The sequence below is a fragment of the Micropterus salmoides genome, unplaced genomic scaffold (genome assembly GCF_014851395.1).
Source record: "Micropterus salmoides isolate LMB-PRFRI ecotype aquatic unplaced genomic scaffold, ASM1485139v1 Ms_hic_scaffold_3, whole genome shotgun sequence".
NCBI classification, from domain to species: Eukaryota; Metazoa; Chordata; class Actinopteri; order Centrarchiformes; family Centrarchidae; genus Micropterus; species Micropterus salmoides.
In genome coordinates, this window is record NW_024042261.1 from 20650738 (window position 1) to 20668042 (window position 17305).

At 40.9% G+C, this 17305-nt stretch overlaps 1 long non-coding RNA gene across 1 annotated transcript; it reads left to right on the forward strand.

Moving 5' to 3' along the window:
* The first annotated feature begins 1401 nt into the window (after positions 1-1401).
* On the forward strand, positions 1402-16721 carry LOC119882320. The gene is made up of 2 exons (XR_005440493.1): positions 1402-2976; positions 11973-16721. It is a non-coding gene; the product is annotated as an uncharacterized LOC119882320 (long non-coding RNA).
* Positions 16722-17305: the final 584 nt, after the last annotated feature.

A 17305-nucleotide genomic window follows, 5' to 3' on the forward strand; every position in this document is an offset into this window, starting at 1 on the left:
TTAATTAGAGACTGAGAGAGGCCTTTGCTTCCATGACAGCTGCATCAAAGATGTCCTGGATGTCACAGAAGAGCAGTCAAGCTGTCACAACATTCATCCATCCATAAATCCATGCAGATGTCCATCTTTCTCTACCTCTATCCACTCATCCCTCCATACATCCATTCTTGCATTCCTGTCCCTCAGATGGCAAGCTCCTCCTCTTGCTTCACCCCTTCTCCATCTTACCATCTTACAATCATCTCTCCATTCCACCCACACACGCTTTCCTCCACAACCTCCTACCCACCTCTTCACCCTCCTCCACCTCCCTGCCTCATCTCTCTCCCCCTCCATATCTCCTCTGCTGTCACTTCCACAGATCCTGAGGCATCTCTCTCTTTTTTTTTCAATTCAATTCAACTCCACACATCCTTCTTCTCCAGTTCTTCTCTGTCCCTCTCAGAGTGTCTCTCTGCTGTACTTGTGTGATTTCAGGAAACATTTACCACTGCTTTAGCTTTCATTTTGATTTTTGTTTCCCAGGCTCTGACAAACATCTCTGTGAACATGCAGTATCAGGGGATAGAGAGAGGAAAAGAAGGACCAGCCTTCCATCACTGACCACAGCGAGTGAAAAGACACGGCTCCTGTCAGAAGAGGAGAGGAGAAACCACCTGTAATCAAGCTAAGAGACTATTAGCAGCTGCAAGAACACAGAGCGAAACAGGGATGCTTTTAAAGGCAGACTCCTGTCTCTAGTGAGAGAAAGTGTATCTCTCTCTTTCTCTTTTCTCTCTCTGCTTGACTGTCTATCCACAGGCTGTCTCTCCATCTGTGTCAGCAGGATGCTGAGGCGTCATTTTGGTGTAGAGGAAGGCTGAATGGATCCTAATGTGTTAGAGAGAGAGGAGACCAAAAAACAAAGAAAAATTTGCTTCTGGAAGGAAAAGGGAGGAGAGAACAGTATGACTCAGAGCACAGCAGCTAGAATACTGTGTATTCTGTATTCAAGAGGAGAGGTAGAGGGAGAAAGAGGAACAATGAGAGAGTTGTAGGGAAAAATAGAGGACCTGAACAGAATTGAGCAGTCATTAGACAGAGAAAGGACAGGATGAGGACAGAAGAAGCCACACTGGCAGGCGGTGAGTGAGATATAGGCCAAGTGAATCAGCTTGCTAGAGGGAGAGGAACGCGTGAAGAGGTTGAAGGTTGAATGAAGGTTTGCTGCCGGGTGGACAGTGGACAGAAAACAGTGAAAGACAGAAGGACAGCCTTAATGAAAAAGTACTTCAGCATCTACATGGGAGAAAGTCCTGAGTGACTGTGTCTTGCCACAGGGTTTGGGCATGACTGAGGTTTGCATATGGGAGAATAAGCTTCATGAAGGTTGACCACAGAAGAGACAGGGAAAATAGAAGAGACAGGGAAAATAGAAACTGGTAGAGAGGCAGAACCCCCCCCCCCAAAAAAAGGGAACATAGAGGTAAGGAAAAAATCAGGCTACATCAGAGCTAAACTCAACATCCAAGCGGATAGCAAGAGCTAAAGAGGACAGTAAGAGAACCGAACAGACAACTCTGCAGACCAGAGAACATGTCATCCAACGCACAACGACAGGGACATGGAAACTTTAACTGTGACAGCAACACAGCAAGAGGTTCTTGTTAAATATTGATGCTGACAGGCCACTCTGGAAAGAGCTGGCTCCTTGCACCACAGAAGGGGGAAACAGAAGGAAGAAGAAGAAGAAACACAGCAGATTTTTTTATTCTAAGGGAAATTACACAGAAATAGACAACCTGTTAAGTGCGTCAGATGACAGCCAAGGGGTGTTACACTGAAATGTTGCAGATTGAGACAAGAGATACAAATTAGCAGAGAATCCTGGAGGTTTTTTCTTTTTTTTTGGCCAGCTTGTGCAATTTCTCGGGGACAGTGGAATAACTACAGAGAGAAGAACGGGATCTTCATCATGTGTGGGAACATCAAGGAAGAAGAAACTTAACATTTGAGAGATCACTGAAACCACAAGACTGGAACAATTTCTTCTTTTCTACGAGAACAAGAACCAGCCCTGGCTGATGAATACACGTTTCTATTTTGGACTGGCATGCTGTACCTGCTTTGACAACCACTCTGGGGGCACATCACTGCCAGATGAGAAAAGCTAAACACTTCTGAAGCATTCAGACATGTCGCCTATATTTATTTTGTCCTGAACTAATTGGAAATGTTCCAGCTAGCTCTGAAAATGTCCTCCTCACAGAGATTTGGCCACTGGGGATTTGCTGTTATGGCTTGAGGAAATATAAGTGTGGAAATGTTTTGATGTGCAGGATCCTTTGAGTGGAAGCAGGATGTATACTTCAATTTCGTCTCCATGACTTAACAAGCCATCATGGGTGATTCTCCAACTTGATGTCATCAAGAAATTAAGATAGAGACTTCCTTCAGTTTGACCTGAATCACAGATTCCTCAAAACATCACGACAATAACGCAGGTTGACAAAACGTCGTCTCCATTCAGCTGCGGATAGACCAGCTGCATGTTTATGTGTGTGTGTGGCTGTGTGGGGGAGTAAGGACTGTCGAGGAGCTCGGCTGTGTTTGTATGTACAGTATGCTTGTGTGGGTGTGGGTGTAGAGGTGTGTGTGTGGGTGCGCCAAGCTTTGAACCCAGCTGAGTGTCTGAGTGTATTTTCAAAGCATCGCCCAGAGCAGTGTGTGTTTGTGTTTGTGTGTGTGTGTGTGTGTGTGTGTGTGTGTGTGTGTGTGTGTGTGTGTGTCTGAGTGTGTGTTGCCTGGATTCTCCCCACCAGTGACAGAGCTGGACCTGAACAGCAGTAGTGAGAGCGGGAACAGGGAGGGCGAGGAAGAGGAGGGGAGGGAGGAGAAAGAAACCAGCAATACGGAGGAGAAGAACAAACTGACAACATGCTCGGATAAAGAGGGGAAGGAAAGGAGCTTTAGGCTGCGCCCCTGGTGCAATGTGTGGTGAGTACACGTTTCTACATGTATGGTACACTTTCATAGCCAGTGTCTGTGCATGTACACTGCACAGTATATCCACCAGTGAGCATCATATTACCTCAGGAGGTTGGCCCAGGGCAAAGGTGAAAGGTCAATTAGAGGACTCAGAGTTCAGGAGTATTAAGATCACATTGCTGAATGCAGGTCATGTGATCCACATGATATGTTGGTCCACTGATTCACACAATTTAATGAAGGTCACATGACACCGTGCCCAGTGGGTCACATGTCATCCAGGCACCTGAATGTATACCTCATACCCCAAGGCACATTTAACCTTAGAGGCTGCCTAAAGTACATGTTTCAACAAAATATACACTAATTTGTTATACTAATGTGTGTCACAGCCCTGAATGCAGCAATCAACAATCTGATAAAAAAAACAACAACAAAGTATTTATCTCTGTTTCCATATTCAACTTTCTTTGTAGTCATGTACCAACATCAACGGGTGGTTGCTAATTCACATGATATGCATAATATCAGCTACATCAGAAGATTTAATGACCAGAGAAACACAGCTTTACTGATAATGTAACCGTGGCGTATAGCTTGTTAACATAATTAAATGTGTTAACTTTCTCCAAAAACACCAAAAACTACAAAAGAGGTTGTGGTTGCATGAAATGTGAAGTCCGAAGCTGAAATCAGAGATGATATACGAGCATTATTGCCTCTGGATGGCAGGGTGGAAGGCTTTCACTTGATGGGAATTTGCTGTCAGGCAAATTTTTCTTGTGGTTGTATGAGAAATGTATTTAACATTATAGCAGCTTCATACACTTTCTTGTTGTTTTGCAAGAGAGCTGAGGACCTCTCAAAGCATCATAGACGGATCTAGTTTATTCAGCAAAAAAGAAGAGTGCATTTCTAGAATCTGTGAGCCAAGCAAACAGAACCAAACACACAGACTATGGTCTTTCTCCCACACTTTCTCCTTCACACTCACACACTTTCTCTCCTATCTTTCTGTCATGAATGCGGCACATTATATGGAGTCATTCTGTCTTCCAGTACGCACACTCATTCTCTCTTTCCGTCTCCAGTTCCTCCTCACACACAGGCACACATACACTACACACTATAAAAAACACACATGCATGAAGGAAGCACAGCTGTGGTTGAGGAGATGTGACAGTCGCTTCATGGCCGCTGGCCTCGTATTCCAGTAGCGCTGGCCAGCCGAGCTCGTAACGAGGCTGTGGAACGTTCTAGTGTCATACGGATCTGGTTCCCACACCATCCCTCTGTGCATCAGCTCAGTGTGTGTGTGTGTGTGTGTGCGTGTGACAGACAGAGAGAAAGAGGTACAGAAATAAGAGACTTTGCAAAAGTAAAGCGTGTATGTTCTTACATGTAAGCGTTACAACATGACAGTAAACCTCAGCTTTTTTGCTAACCGTGTGAAGAGATATCTTTTAGCAACAAATAACTGGTCTTTTCAGCTTAGTCGTGGCCCACACAAGCCCTCTTTATGTGCTTATGTGTGTGTGTGTGTGTGTGTGTGTGTGTGTGTGTGTGTGTCATTGATCTCTGCAAAGACTGAACAGTGTTTGTATTGTAGCAAACACCAAAGCTGTAAGAATATTGATTGAGACTTTCTGTGGAGTCGATAACACTATCAATCAATGACTCCAATCAATTCCTGCTATTCATTCTTTCTCTGATCACTACTGGATGTACAGCTGATAGTACAATTTAAACTCAATTTGTTTAAATTGCATTTGACATTATTGGTATTTTGTCTTGCCTGCCAATAATCAAATACATGGCTGGAGTTTAAAAGATCATATTTCCTCATTATGAAACCAGGTTACACAGCTTAACAAGCTTTACCGTCACGTTATCTAGCTTTCACTCTACAGCGGATCAACATTTTTGGTTATGTTGATGTGTGAAGAGTCAGTGGCAGCCAGTGATTATTTGCATGACTAAGTAATCATACAGATAATAAGGACAGACAGACAGACATGTGGGATAGATTACCTTTACTTGTTAGTATTAAGAAGAATTTTAGACAGTGAGCTGACAGGAAATGAGGGGAGAGAGCATTGGAATGACAAAGGCCTCCAGCTGAACCTGGAATATTGCGATTACATGGTCAGCATCTTAAACCCTTAGGCCCCCAGGGCACCCTAAAACAGATTAAGTTTATCACGTTACTGAAAGGACATGTTGGGAAGAGGATGAGCGGTAAAACACTCATTCCAACGTTCTATTTTTGCTGGCTCGGTGATGGCTAACAGCTGCCAGCCATGTGGCACAGGTGATGCGCTGGTGGCTGTGGGAAACACAATGAAATTCATTGCTATGGAATTTGCTGTTATGAAATCTACCAAGACTTCTGCGCTTGACTACGATTGCTGGGTAGACAACACACAGAGCTGATGCAATGTGACTCAACCTTTTCACATCCAGATGTAACAACACAATTTAAACTGAATATCTAATGTTAAATCATTCCACAGCAATGCAAAGTTAACAGTCATACATCTATGGATTAAATGTCACCTTGAGGCCTTTTGCTTGGTAAGTGGGCATATACAGTATACAGAGAATTTTGTGATGTTAGAGTAAAACTAATGTTCCCTGAATCCAATGTGAATGTATGGCCTGCTAACATGATACAGAAGACAAAACTCTTCATGCATTGTCACTTGCTCATTAACAGCATTGCAGTCAGTGCCAGTCAGTTCAAGTGAAAACTTTGAGGACATTCACTATTGGATGTACTCTACCCACACTGCAGCAGTGGGTAAACTAGGTTCACACTTGTGTATATGTAGTATTTCTATTGTATATTCACTCCTGTTCAAAAATAATCAGAATCAGAATCAGAATCCGCTTCATTTCCAGGTATGTGTACACATACGAGGATTGTACATTGCTCACGATGTGCTTACTCGTACAAAAATACCATAACACAATAATAAAATAATAATCACACACAAACTACAGTATAGACAACACTAACATACACACTATGAACAAAACAATATAGACATATTGACAAATAGTGCAGTGATCTGAGTGCAAAGGATGCAAGAGTAAATTATTATTCTCATTATGTACATGTTGAAGGTGGATTTGATATACAGGTACACATACATGTACACATGTACACAGTGTGATGGAACATAGTGCAAAGGATGCTGGAAAAAATATATAGTATACAGTATACACAATATGACATAGGATGCACAGCACTGACATAAAGAATGGTGAATATAAAATAATAAGTGGAAACCAGTGAACAGGTGACTGATTAGAGACAGACTCTGAGTGAGTGCATGTAGATGTAGAGAAAAACGTGCCATGGAAGCACATGTGAGAGAAATGTTTAAATGGTATACTTATCTATTACAAAATGAATGAAGTAGGAAATTAGAGTACACATGAAATGAAATGTGTGTGTGTAACGCGGTAGGTATGTGTAATTACAGAATGTGGAGACAGTCTGGTCTACCTCTTGCTAAGATCAGAGCGAGACTATTGGAGCATCTTGCAAGGAAAGGTTGCCGCTATTTAACGTACGTATGCACGTACGCACGGACGCACACACGCACACACACACATATACACATACACACAAATCTTTCTCCATCTTTTCCCCTATCCTGTATTGCCAGCAATCTCGTTCCATTTTCAAAATCCTACCTTCTTCTAGCTCTTATTTATCTCTTAGGTTTATGTTCATTACTGTATCTCTTACTACAGTATTTGTAACGGGACAATGCGTTTTATAAGTTGACGATTTGCTAACACACGCCTCTAACAATGTCTGTATTTGGCTGCCTATTTCTCGGTCTGTCTGTGTTTCTGTCTTCTACGCTGTGTTTAACTGTCTGTCTCTTTGCTTGTCCTCTATCTGCCTTTTTATATATTTGAGCTCATTAATGTTCCATGTGATCTCTCCCTGAAGGCACATAGAGGTTAAAAGCAGCAGTAATTAAGTAATGTAAAATACCATGTGATGGCCACAGGCAAAAATATTTTTATCAGTCCTCCACAAATCTGCATTCCTGCTATTTAACCAATCCCAACATGACCATTAAAAGAGTGTAATTTTGTCCAGTCTTTGCAATACTGTTGGAAAACAAATCATTCTCTTAATGAAACTGCAATTATTGTGTCTGATAAAATAAAACTTCACCCTCAACAGACTTTCTTCCTCCCTGGGGACCTTATGAGAAAACTATATATGGAAAAATTCATTCATGCTTTTTAATTTCTTGCTAAATCGACTAGTGCAGTGGACTTCTGACAGGTTGTCCTGAAAAGACCATCAGGCACCTGCAACCCATTGAAAATTTAGCCGCAAGAGTTCTGACCAAATCCAAAAGGACAGCCCACATTGCCCCAGTTCTAAAACCTCCACACCGGTTGCCAGTAAGCCACAGAATTGATTTTAAAGTTGTATTACTTATTTATAAATCTGTACATGGAGCTGGCCATATACATGACTGATATGCTTGATCAATATAACCCTCTTAGATCACAGGGGAGTGGACTTCTAGTGGTGCCTAGGGCCAAATCAAAACAAGTAGAAAGTCATTATGCAGTAGAGCGCTGGAACAAACTGCCTGGCGGTTTTAGAAATGCACCATACCTTGCAGTTTTTAAATCCAGACTGAAAACCTTATTGGTCTCACACGCTTTTACCCTCAATGTTTTAAAATCCAAGACCTCAATATCATTGTATATTGTTATTATTTTAAATATATATCTATAAATGTAAGGGCGGGTGGTACAGTGGTTAGCACTATTGCCTTACAGCAAGAAGGTCGTGGGTTCAAACCTTTCTGTGTGGAGTCTGCGTGGGTTCTCTCCAGGTGCTCCAGCTTCCTTCCACCGTCCAAAGACATGCGGCCAAGGTTGATTGGTGACCCTAAATTGTCCTTAGGTGTGAGTGTGACTGGTTGTTTGTCTATGTGTGGCCCTGCGATGGACTGGTGACCTGTCCAGGCCTTTCGCCTGATGTCAGCTGGGATTGGCTCCAGCCCCCCGCGACCCTGTACACAGGATAAGCGGTTGACGATGGATATATAAACGTATAGCATTGCCAACCTAAAATTAAAAATTTTGTTTACAAAGCTTGTTGAGAGCATTACACAGAATCATGGGAAGCACTACCTGTGTAATGCAGGATATAATAGTCCTTAAAGAACATTAAACCTCCTGGTTATGTCTGCACAGATTAGTGGTCACAAACGTCACTGTTCACATCCAACCAACACCCAAATGAAATGTTCTAAAGCAAAATCTTTAAAGATGTTATTTTACTTAATTAGTGTCTTTCTCCACTTAAGCAATCTGCTGTAATTTAAAGTATGTATCTATCAGGCTGGTATATCTATTATAGATATTTCCGTGAGATTACCTTGGTATTGAATCACGATGTAACCTCTCAGACTCAGACTCCCACAGCAATGCACACTGCACTGCAGATGGACCATCCGTAGGGAATTTATATCACACCCTACATAAATTAATTTGACAGTGAAATAGGCAGAGCAGCTATCTGCACCAATTATAATAAATATTATGCATGAGTTTCATGGGGCAGACTGCCTTGCATTTCTCATTCAGTGGGGAAGTCTTTGGGGAATTCCTCAGTGCTACTCTTCCCTTGCACTGCACAGCGCTAATTGTTTGGTTGAAAATAAGTATAGAATAATATTTGGCATGTGCAGCTTTTGCAACGAGCTGCCTCCAATTTTCACCGTTATACTTTATTTACACGTTTTCCTAAAATAATGTCTTCTTTGCGTGAAAAAAAGATGAACACATTAGGGAGGTCATAATTAGGAGCACAGATTTCTAAATAAAAACTTTTTTAACTAATCCCTCAGATTGAAATGCCACTAACTGCTTCTACCAGCGACAACAGCCGAGATATGGGAAACACATCACAATGACAGATAAAAACTATATTCTAATGTTTTACGTTAGATATTTAACAGATAAGGTTAAAAAATTACATCAATTATCACAAGGCACACATCATCAATCACATCTGATTGAGACGTGCACGTCTAGTGCCGACTCTCTCCCCCTCTATACACATTCACACATCCACACATAGACGTGTACTGTAACAAACATATTTAAAAGTAAATCCTGTAAATGCTTGGAGGAAGTCACAGAATTCGACACACATGCAGGAACTGAACAATAAGAAAAAACAAACGGTGCATGAACTCTGGTGTTGGCTCAAACAAGTAGAATACGGTAGTAGAAGAGATAAGAAAGAGACACAGCAGTTGAACTTGAGTAAAGGAAAGTAGATAAAACTTGGGGTACATTATCAAAGTTCAGGTGAGGCTACAACCCACTTAGGAGTGGAAATTATCTGACCGTTGTTTGCACACTTTGTTTCATGCAAAGTTTTACAGTTATGGTACTCTAATGCAACAACAACAAAATGTCGAATCACTATAAAATAAAAAAAACATTTGCAAATGTAAGAAAATACAAAATATCATTGTTTTGCGGTGCTACAAGCATCAAACACATTAATGGTACATTTGGTTCAGCGGCCCAAACTTGTAGTAAAAGACAACACATTTCAAAAAGACACGGCACACTGCTTAAAAAGCCAACAGTCTGACATCTGATACAACCTTATAAAAGTGTTTCTATGTAACATACAGTACTACATACAGTATGTGACGTAGCTCAACCTGATTTTATGGACTGTTTTGCAGCTTTTGCATCACACTAAAGGCAAGGGTTTCAGTTTCATGTGATGGTTTAGCTGGATAAAGTGGGAGACACTCTAAAAAGCGGCCAGCTCTTTTCTCACATGCACAGTTTTATTTACAGTGTGTAGGTAAAATGCTGTATTAAATCATGCTGATTTAATATTATGGGAAAAACCTTCTAACAAGATTACCTGTTATAGTCAACACTTGGACAGGTAATCTGTGTTAGTGTAATAGCAAATGACCTCTAATTTTTAATCTCCTTTATCCATTATACTTTCCTTTACTCTTTGCTACTCTTTGTTTTTTTTTCTTTTTTTGGGATCCTCTGTGTGCTTTATGGCCCTGAGTTTTGAGCATCGGTTTTGACATGTCCCATGCATTCCCCCTAATTGGGTTGGAAATAATCACGTTACACTGTTGAATGCCTAAGCTGCATCAAAAGAGTGCTATGTCCCTGTCCTTACTCTATATACGCATGCACGCACGCACGCACGCATGCACGCACGCATGCACGCACGCACCCCTAGGCTGCAAGAACAGCTGCTGGATGTTGAAATGTATACCCAGTAGGGCTGTCCCCAACTAAGGATTTACATAGTCCAATCAGAATTGCGAGGGCATGGGGGGTAACACACGGAAACTCTGCTTTAATCTTGACAAGTTGTAGAGCTATTTACCCTATATATTTCCTACTTATTTTTGACCCTTTTCTCTCTGCTGGCCTGCTATTCACCGGCCTTGTGTAGAGTTTTGCGTGCATGCCATGTGGCCGACAGCTGCATGCACTTCGCGGTTCCTCGTGGGTCTATTTTCGTGCTGTTTTAAAATTATGTAATATTCTTTGTGTGGTTCATCAACGGTGATAAATGATCCGAACGTCCCGCGAGGTGCGGAGACGTTCCCTGTCTACAGCAAGTTCCTCTTCATACTCACACACACATACACGCTACGCCTACACGTGCGCACTGATGCCCCTTACCTTGAGGGTTAGGGTTACAATTCTGGATTTATTCTGGAGGCAAGAGAAGAGAAACTTTGGAGAATGCATCTTTTTGTGTTCACATCTTTAGTATGTGGACAACAAAGAGTTATCTAGAGTCTTTGATATCAGTAAGTTGTGATGATTGAGAGGTTGAGATTGTCCATAACAATGCTTTATAAAACTGTATTTTGAATTAACTATGTTTCTCTGTGCTTTTGTTGAACTGATGAGAATTATTGACAAAATGAGCGGATCTAATTGTGGACATTTTAGTGTAGTGAAAATCTCCTCACATCCTGTAAAGCCCAGGACCTATTGTCACACACACACACACACATACACACTTTCTGTGTCCTCGTCTCCCCTTCTCTCTGTGCTCCCATACAGTCTCAGAGGACTGCAGATAATTCCCTCATCAGCACCCAACCTCATTCATTTTTAACAGACACCATTGATCCCACATCTGCACTAATGGTTAATGACAAAGCAGAGGGTAAACAAAATGACAGAAAGAAGAGGGAGACTAAGGACTATAAAGAATTTTAACACACACAGCTTTAATTTTGTGAAATACTGTGCCAATTACTTTTAATTGGATTGATGTTCACATGATAAAAAAAAGCATTTATCAGAGTTAGTTGAGAAGGAATAAGGGGAAGTTAAAGAGGAGAATTACAAAGTATTACACAAGAGCATGGTGCAAGAAATCTTAGAGTAGGAGAAAAGGTGACTGAAGAAGGAAGGTGAACGTGAAGAAGGTCTGCACACAACACATCAGCAATTCCTTCATAACACTGCAGGGTGTCATTGTGTAGGATGCTGTCTTATGTCAAAGTGAGAAAAGACGAGGCAAGGAAGAGGAAGAAGTAGTGAAAAGAGTTGAGAGGAGGAAAAGAGCGAAAAAAAAAAGATATATGCAAAGAAGGGAGGAAATGTGGATAGAAAGTTGAAGAATGAGGAAAATGGAAGACAAAACAGAAGAAGAAATATTCTAAAATATTAATCTAAAAAGTCAAAATTTAATTTCTTTCTCCACTGACTTTTAACTTGTATAGTTCTGTGATTAATATGTAATGCCCAAATACATGCAGGAAAACGTTTGTAACTAAAAAGATGTGTCTGGGTAGAGAGGGACAATTTTCATCTACTTTTCATCTACGTCAGAAATGATTAACTTGTTTCTCTCTGCTTCCATGTGCCTCTCTCCTCTCTTTAATTCCCCCCTCCCGTCTCCCACTTTGCCTCTGACCTATCACTGTCTCCATATCCAGGCATCGCGCCCTGTGGGGGTGGGGTTCTGTGATGGTAACCATGGTCCCCGGCAGCCGCTATGTCTGCAGCGCTCACGCGAGAGAGGAAGACTCCACGAATGACCGCGAGGAGCGAATTCTAGCCGTGCTGGGCATCATTGGGACCATCCTCAATCTTTTAGTGGTCATATTTGTCTACATCTACACGTCTGTCACCTAAGCTTGTCTGCAGGACTTGAACGAGGGACATTGGCGCAGATCCACAACTTTTTTCCACACTGCCACCTCCCTCTTTAAGTATTCATGTACTGATTGATTATTCAGCTCTCTGTGAACTAAAAACTGCCGCCAATCACAGAGAAGGAGCAACAGTTGGACGTCCCCTTTAAATCGCATCCTCCCATTCTTCAAGACAATTTTGCATAATAGCTTGCCAACTGCTGACAGTTTGTTAGGTGATATGTTCACATTGATCCATGACTGGGGCATAGCATTCCTGTGAGCTGAGCTCTTAAGTGTCTTTGATCTGATGGTGGTCATATTAGACTGTGCTGCATCTCCCACCTTGTCACATGCCATATAAAAGTGTGTGGTTTCTGTGTTTCAACAATCCAGCACCTTTGTGACATTTAAGATACTATCACTGCCAGTTAAATTTTACTAAATGGTGTGACAAAAGAGGCACACTAGTGGCACTCCGCTAAAACTATTAAAAGGGACCACAATTGCCAAGTGACTTGTCAACAAAGGATCCGTTAGGCTACTCCTGAGCACCTTTCAATCTCCTTGAATCAAACACTGATACCGATGTGCAGACGCTCACCTGCACGCATTGCTAAATATCCGTTTCTGTAGTTAGTAGCATCACTGAAAAAGTTTTACATGGACCTAACGTGTCCATACCTGAGCACACCAGAGGAGAGATTCCTGGCTGTGCTAGGAGTCATCGGCATCGTGCTTAACCTCCTGCTGCTCGTCTTCGTCTATATATACACTTCCACCTGATATATGTGCCTAAACATAGTATCAGTTATGAGATAACTTGCCGCACCTAACAGCACCTGTACCTATAACTGCCAGGTGTGTCAGTGATCAACCACACATGTGTATATATTGTACCCAAGCCCTGGTTCATAGCTGATCTGGGGATTATATGATATTCTAAGGTGGTTTCTGTGCCTAATAATGGAGTGACACTCTAATAATAGTAGGAACATGTTGATTAGAAGGTGACGACAGGATTCAGAGGCAGTTATATGTGTTCACAGAGTCATTTATAACAGAAATTTACCTTTTTTATATAAACCTGTGTCATACAGTTAGTGTTTTCGTTTATACAGCGGTCTTTCACATATGTGCATGTTGAGATGTTTACTTATTGGTATAATCTTTATTACGCTTTGATCAAATCACCTAATGTAAAGACTACCATTTTTACAGTAATTCTGTTAGTTCTACATGCTTATTGACGTTAAAAACACTCAGATATGGAAGGATTTAATTGTGCTGAAGTTTCAGTCTGTGCAGCAGCTCCCCACACTGTCAAATATCCCTCTGTGGAAGGTCAGTGCCACAGAATAATGGTCTATTTTCTGGTGTCATGTTTCTGTGATTGGATCTGTAAGCCAGGCACGGAGTGGCATCAGAGAGGGCCAAGCGTGGAACTGAGACAATGTCACACAAATCAAGACAGAGTTCTGTCACAGCGCAACACAAAAAAATGCAACAGTGGCAAAAGAATCAGGTTGAACTACTGTGGATTGTTTGAAAAAAGAGGACACAAAACCTCTGTGCGAGCCCTCACCATCTGTCTCGAAACTCACGAAGGCACGACAAACTCCCTGGGATTTGGTTACAACATTTCCACTGGAGCTGCATGTCACTATGGATTTGATTTTAGGTTTAAGTGCTGTGCCTCTAATGGAGGAGCAAACCTAAATGCAGTTGACAAGCGAGCAGCGAGGGCTGGCCTGAATCTACACTTCATCCTCGTCATTCTCTTCTCCACCAACAAGCTAACGCCGGAGAAGACATAGTACTGAGAGGATCCACTTGAGTTTCTGCTGTCATTCCACATAGCACAATACTACAATACTACAGCGCAGATGACCACAGACACTCTGACGGCTCACTTAACCTACCGCAATTTTACATGTTAGCTTGTGAGATTAAGTATCGAGATTTTGCGTATAAGATTTCTTGTTGCATTGTGTATGTATGCTCTTAGTTTTAGTATTGAGTGTTTTGTTTGGACAGGTTTCCAAGCTAATCCAAAAGTCACTATCACAACACTGGAAAATGTTTGGGATGAAATCAACAAATATCTGTAGTGCTGGTGGCCAAGGTCTATTTTTATAAAGTGTAGAAGGTTCAGATTAAGTATTTCCACGGCCATGTTTACAGAACGTTGAATGAACATGTGGCCGCAGTTTTCCCTACAGGAATAATTAGCTTTTACTAAGAATTATTCGCTGCTTTGTTGAGTTCAACAGCAAAGCGGACGAAACAGGTACATATTTCAGTTGCCTGTAATGCATAAGTGCCATGCCTTAGGACTCTTTCTCACTCGCATAAACGCTGAGATATATCTAACACAATGAGATAAACACACTTAATCTAACTTATTTGGAAGAAAAAATTCAGCCAAATTGTTGGCATTAATACCCACACTGCCTGTTGTAAATATCCATTGATATCCATGAGTTCAGAGTAATTCAGCTATGGAAATGAAACCCAGATTCTAATAAGGCATTATTATTATTATATGCTAAAACTAAGCCTTAAGACGTTAAACAGCCCTTTGGAGAAGTGAGAACCAGCCAAAATATCCCCAGAATATTCTCAATACCTAAAATTCAATTTGGTCCTCACAAAGATAGACATACCAGTCCACACACTAGCTACTTGCATCTCCTTTCATGAGTTTAATTTTACACTATCTTTCAGCACACATCAGGAGATTCAACCGTCATCGTCCTGAGATCGATGCGACTCGCACATTTACTTCCTGTCACATCTCATACAGTGGAGTTTGTTGAGCTAAATCCATTTTCAGTGTGCACCAAAGCACAGTAAGAGCCACCTTTGGTTTTGCCAGACATCTGCTGTCAGACTTTGACAGACGAAGCCACAGCTGTGCAGAAACATGTTTGGATCTATTTTGAAATACCTGAAAGTACTGGAGATATTATTGGTTCACTCTGTGCTGCCTCTAAACGGTCACTTGATGTTGGCAGACAGACAAAATGAACAAGCATACTGTGTTTAGCTCAGGTTTTCTTAGATACTAAAGGTTTAAAGGTACCACTTTTACCAATAGCAGTTTTCAAAGGCCAGCAGTAAAACAAATATTTTCTAAACTGAAACAACTTAAAGTCATTTATTTTGTACAAATATTAAACCTTTTAAACTTGACAATTTTCATGCCAGAATATTAAGTATATATTAAAAAACTGTCTAACACTGTTAGCTGGTATATTAAGCCTAGCTCCATGGCTACAGCACCTAATACATGTTACTGTGTATTCTGCATGCAGTTCAAGTTTTTGTAGGAGACCAGCTTTAACATGACAGATTCCCTGCCAAGCAGGCCAGTGAGAGGAGAGAGCCTAGAGGGCGAGTCCTGGCCATCTGCTGTCCCAACAGACAAGTAGCCATCTCCTCAATGTACACACACACACAGCATGTACTTTTTTAACTATTCAACTCAAACGAGTTTTAAATTCTTTAAGATTAATTTGATGCCTTTTATGTGCACACACATAGACACGCGTTATGTTATGGAAATAGCCTTTGATGCCGGAGGAAAAACAGGTGCATCAGAGTATACCTGGGACTCCTAGCCACTGCCCCAGGCATGGATTGTTAACACAAAGCACTGAAAACAAGAAAACAATGCTCAAAGACAGGCAAATGTTCATTCTTAGTCTGAGCCAGCCAGCGACTGTGTTATGTTCGGCCAAAGTAAAGACGGATTCTCATGTTTTTTCATGAAGCTTGAGCTGAATTGATTTTTAGCCTGAGAGGGCACATTGAACACAGATTCTCTGAGACTAGAGAAGAGAAAATAATGTGGACAAGAGATGGTTTAATGTTATTTCAGAGCAGCAAAGCTGAAAAATATTGAGTTATCTCAGATTCTGGCAAAATTATTAACTAATTAAAATTATAATTCTGAGAAAGAAAGGAAAAAGCACTGCTCTGCATGGGAAGGCTTAATTGTTACTGCCCAGCTTTGTCCACATTTAGCTACATTTGCAGGATTTGGTGCATTAGCTGTAGCACAACCTGAATAAAAAAGTTGAGAAAAGGTCCTGGCATGCATGAAAATGTTTGCTTGTTTCACATTTCACTTTACTTTTAACTGCAAATGATTCCCTGAGCAGACAGGACCAATTGCCAGATGTAAGAAAGCCCCAGAAATTATCAACATTTTGTGTGACTGGGCTGACTTTTTCTGACTAACATTCCAGGACATTATCTGCCACAGTACTAATCAAGCAAAGCAGGAGATCCAGAATGACTACCCCATCGATAATGCTTCTGTCAACAAGTGTTAAAGTTATTTTTTCAAAGAAAAGAAACTTCATCCTCTAGAATTGTGCAAAAACATTATGTCAATTTCTGATGAAAATGATCAAGAACAGTCCTTGTTACAGTTCTTGAGAGTTACCATTGAACAAATGCAGTGAGATCTGGTGTACTTTCATGTAAAATTTATGTGTATAAAAGGTATAGTTATAGCAATGCCAATAAAAATGAAAAACACCACTTTCATAGAGTTTTATATTTTTTTTATTAAATGGTAAAATCTTACACCTATACAATCAGTTTTGGCAAAAACTTATGAGATACAGCCCACATGAAGCGTAAATGAGGCGCCATATGTTTTGTGTATGGATGGTAGTTCTCGGGAAAGACTGCAACACTTTTCAAATGCAGGATAGAAGTCAACCAAGTATGACATTTACATCTCTCAGGCCTGTTTTGAGTCATATTTCCACTCAGATCTGTTGTAGTTAGTTGTGATTCTGACCTCCCCGGGATGTGTTCTGGATAACAGGATTGAAATCCCAACAGAATCTGACTTGGAAAATCATCTGAGGCTTCTCCTGTTTTAATTTGAATTTTAAGTTAAAGTTGCGTTCACATGTCAAAATAAGTGTAAATATAAAACTGATTTTAAGGCATGTGTCCACCAGCTGGTGTGTCTTGCATATTGTTTTGTTAAATTACCAACTAATAAGTTTGCGTCATAATTTAGATGCACATACAATACGTTATCTGCTCGTTATTGTCTACACTTACATTTTTGTCATGAATTACATGTAACGTGTAGATTTATACATCACATT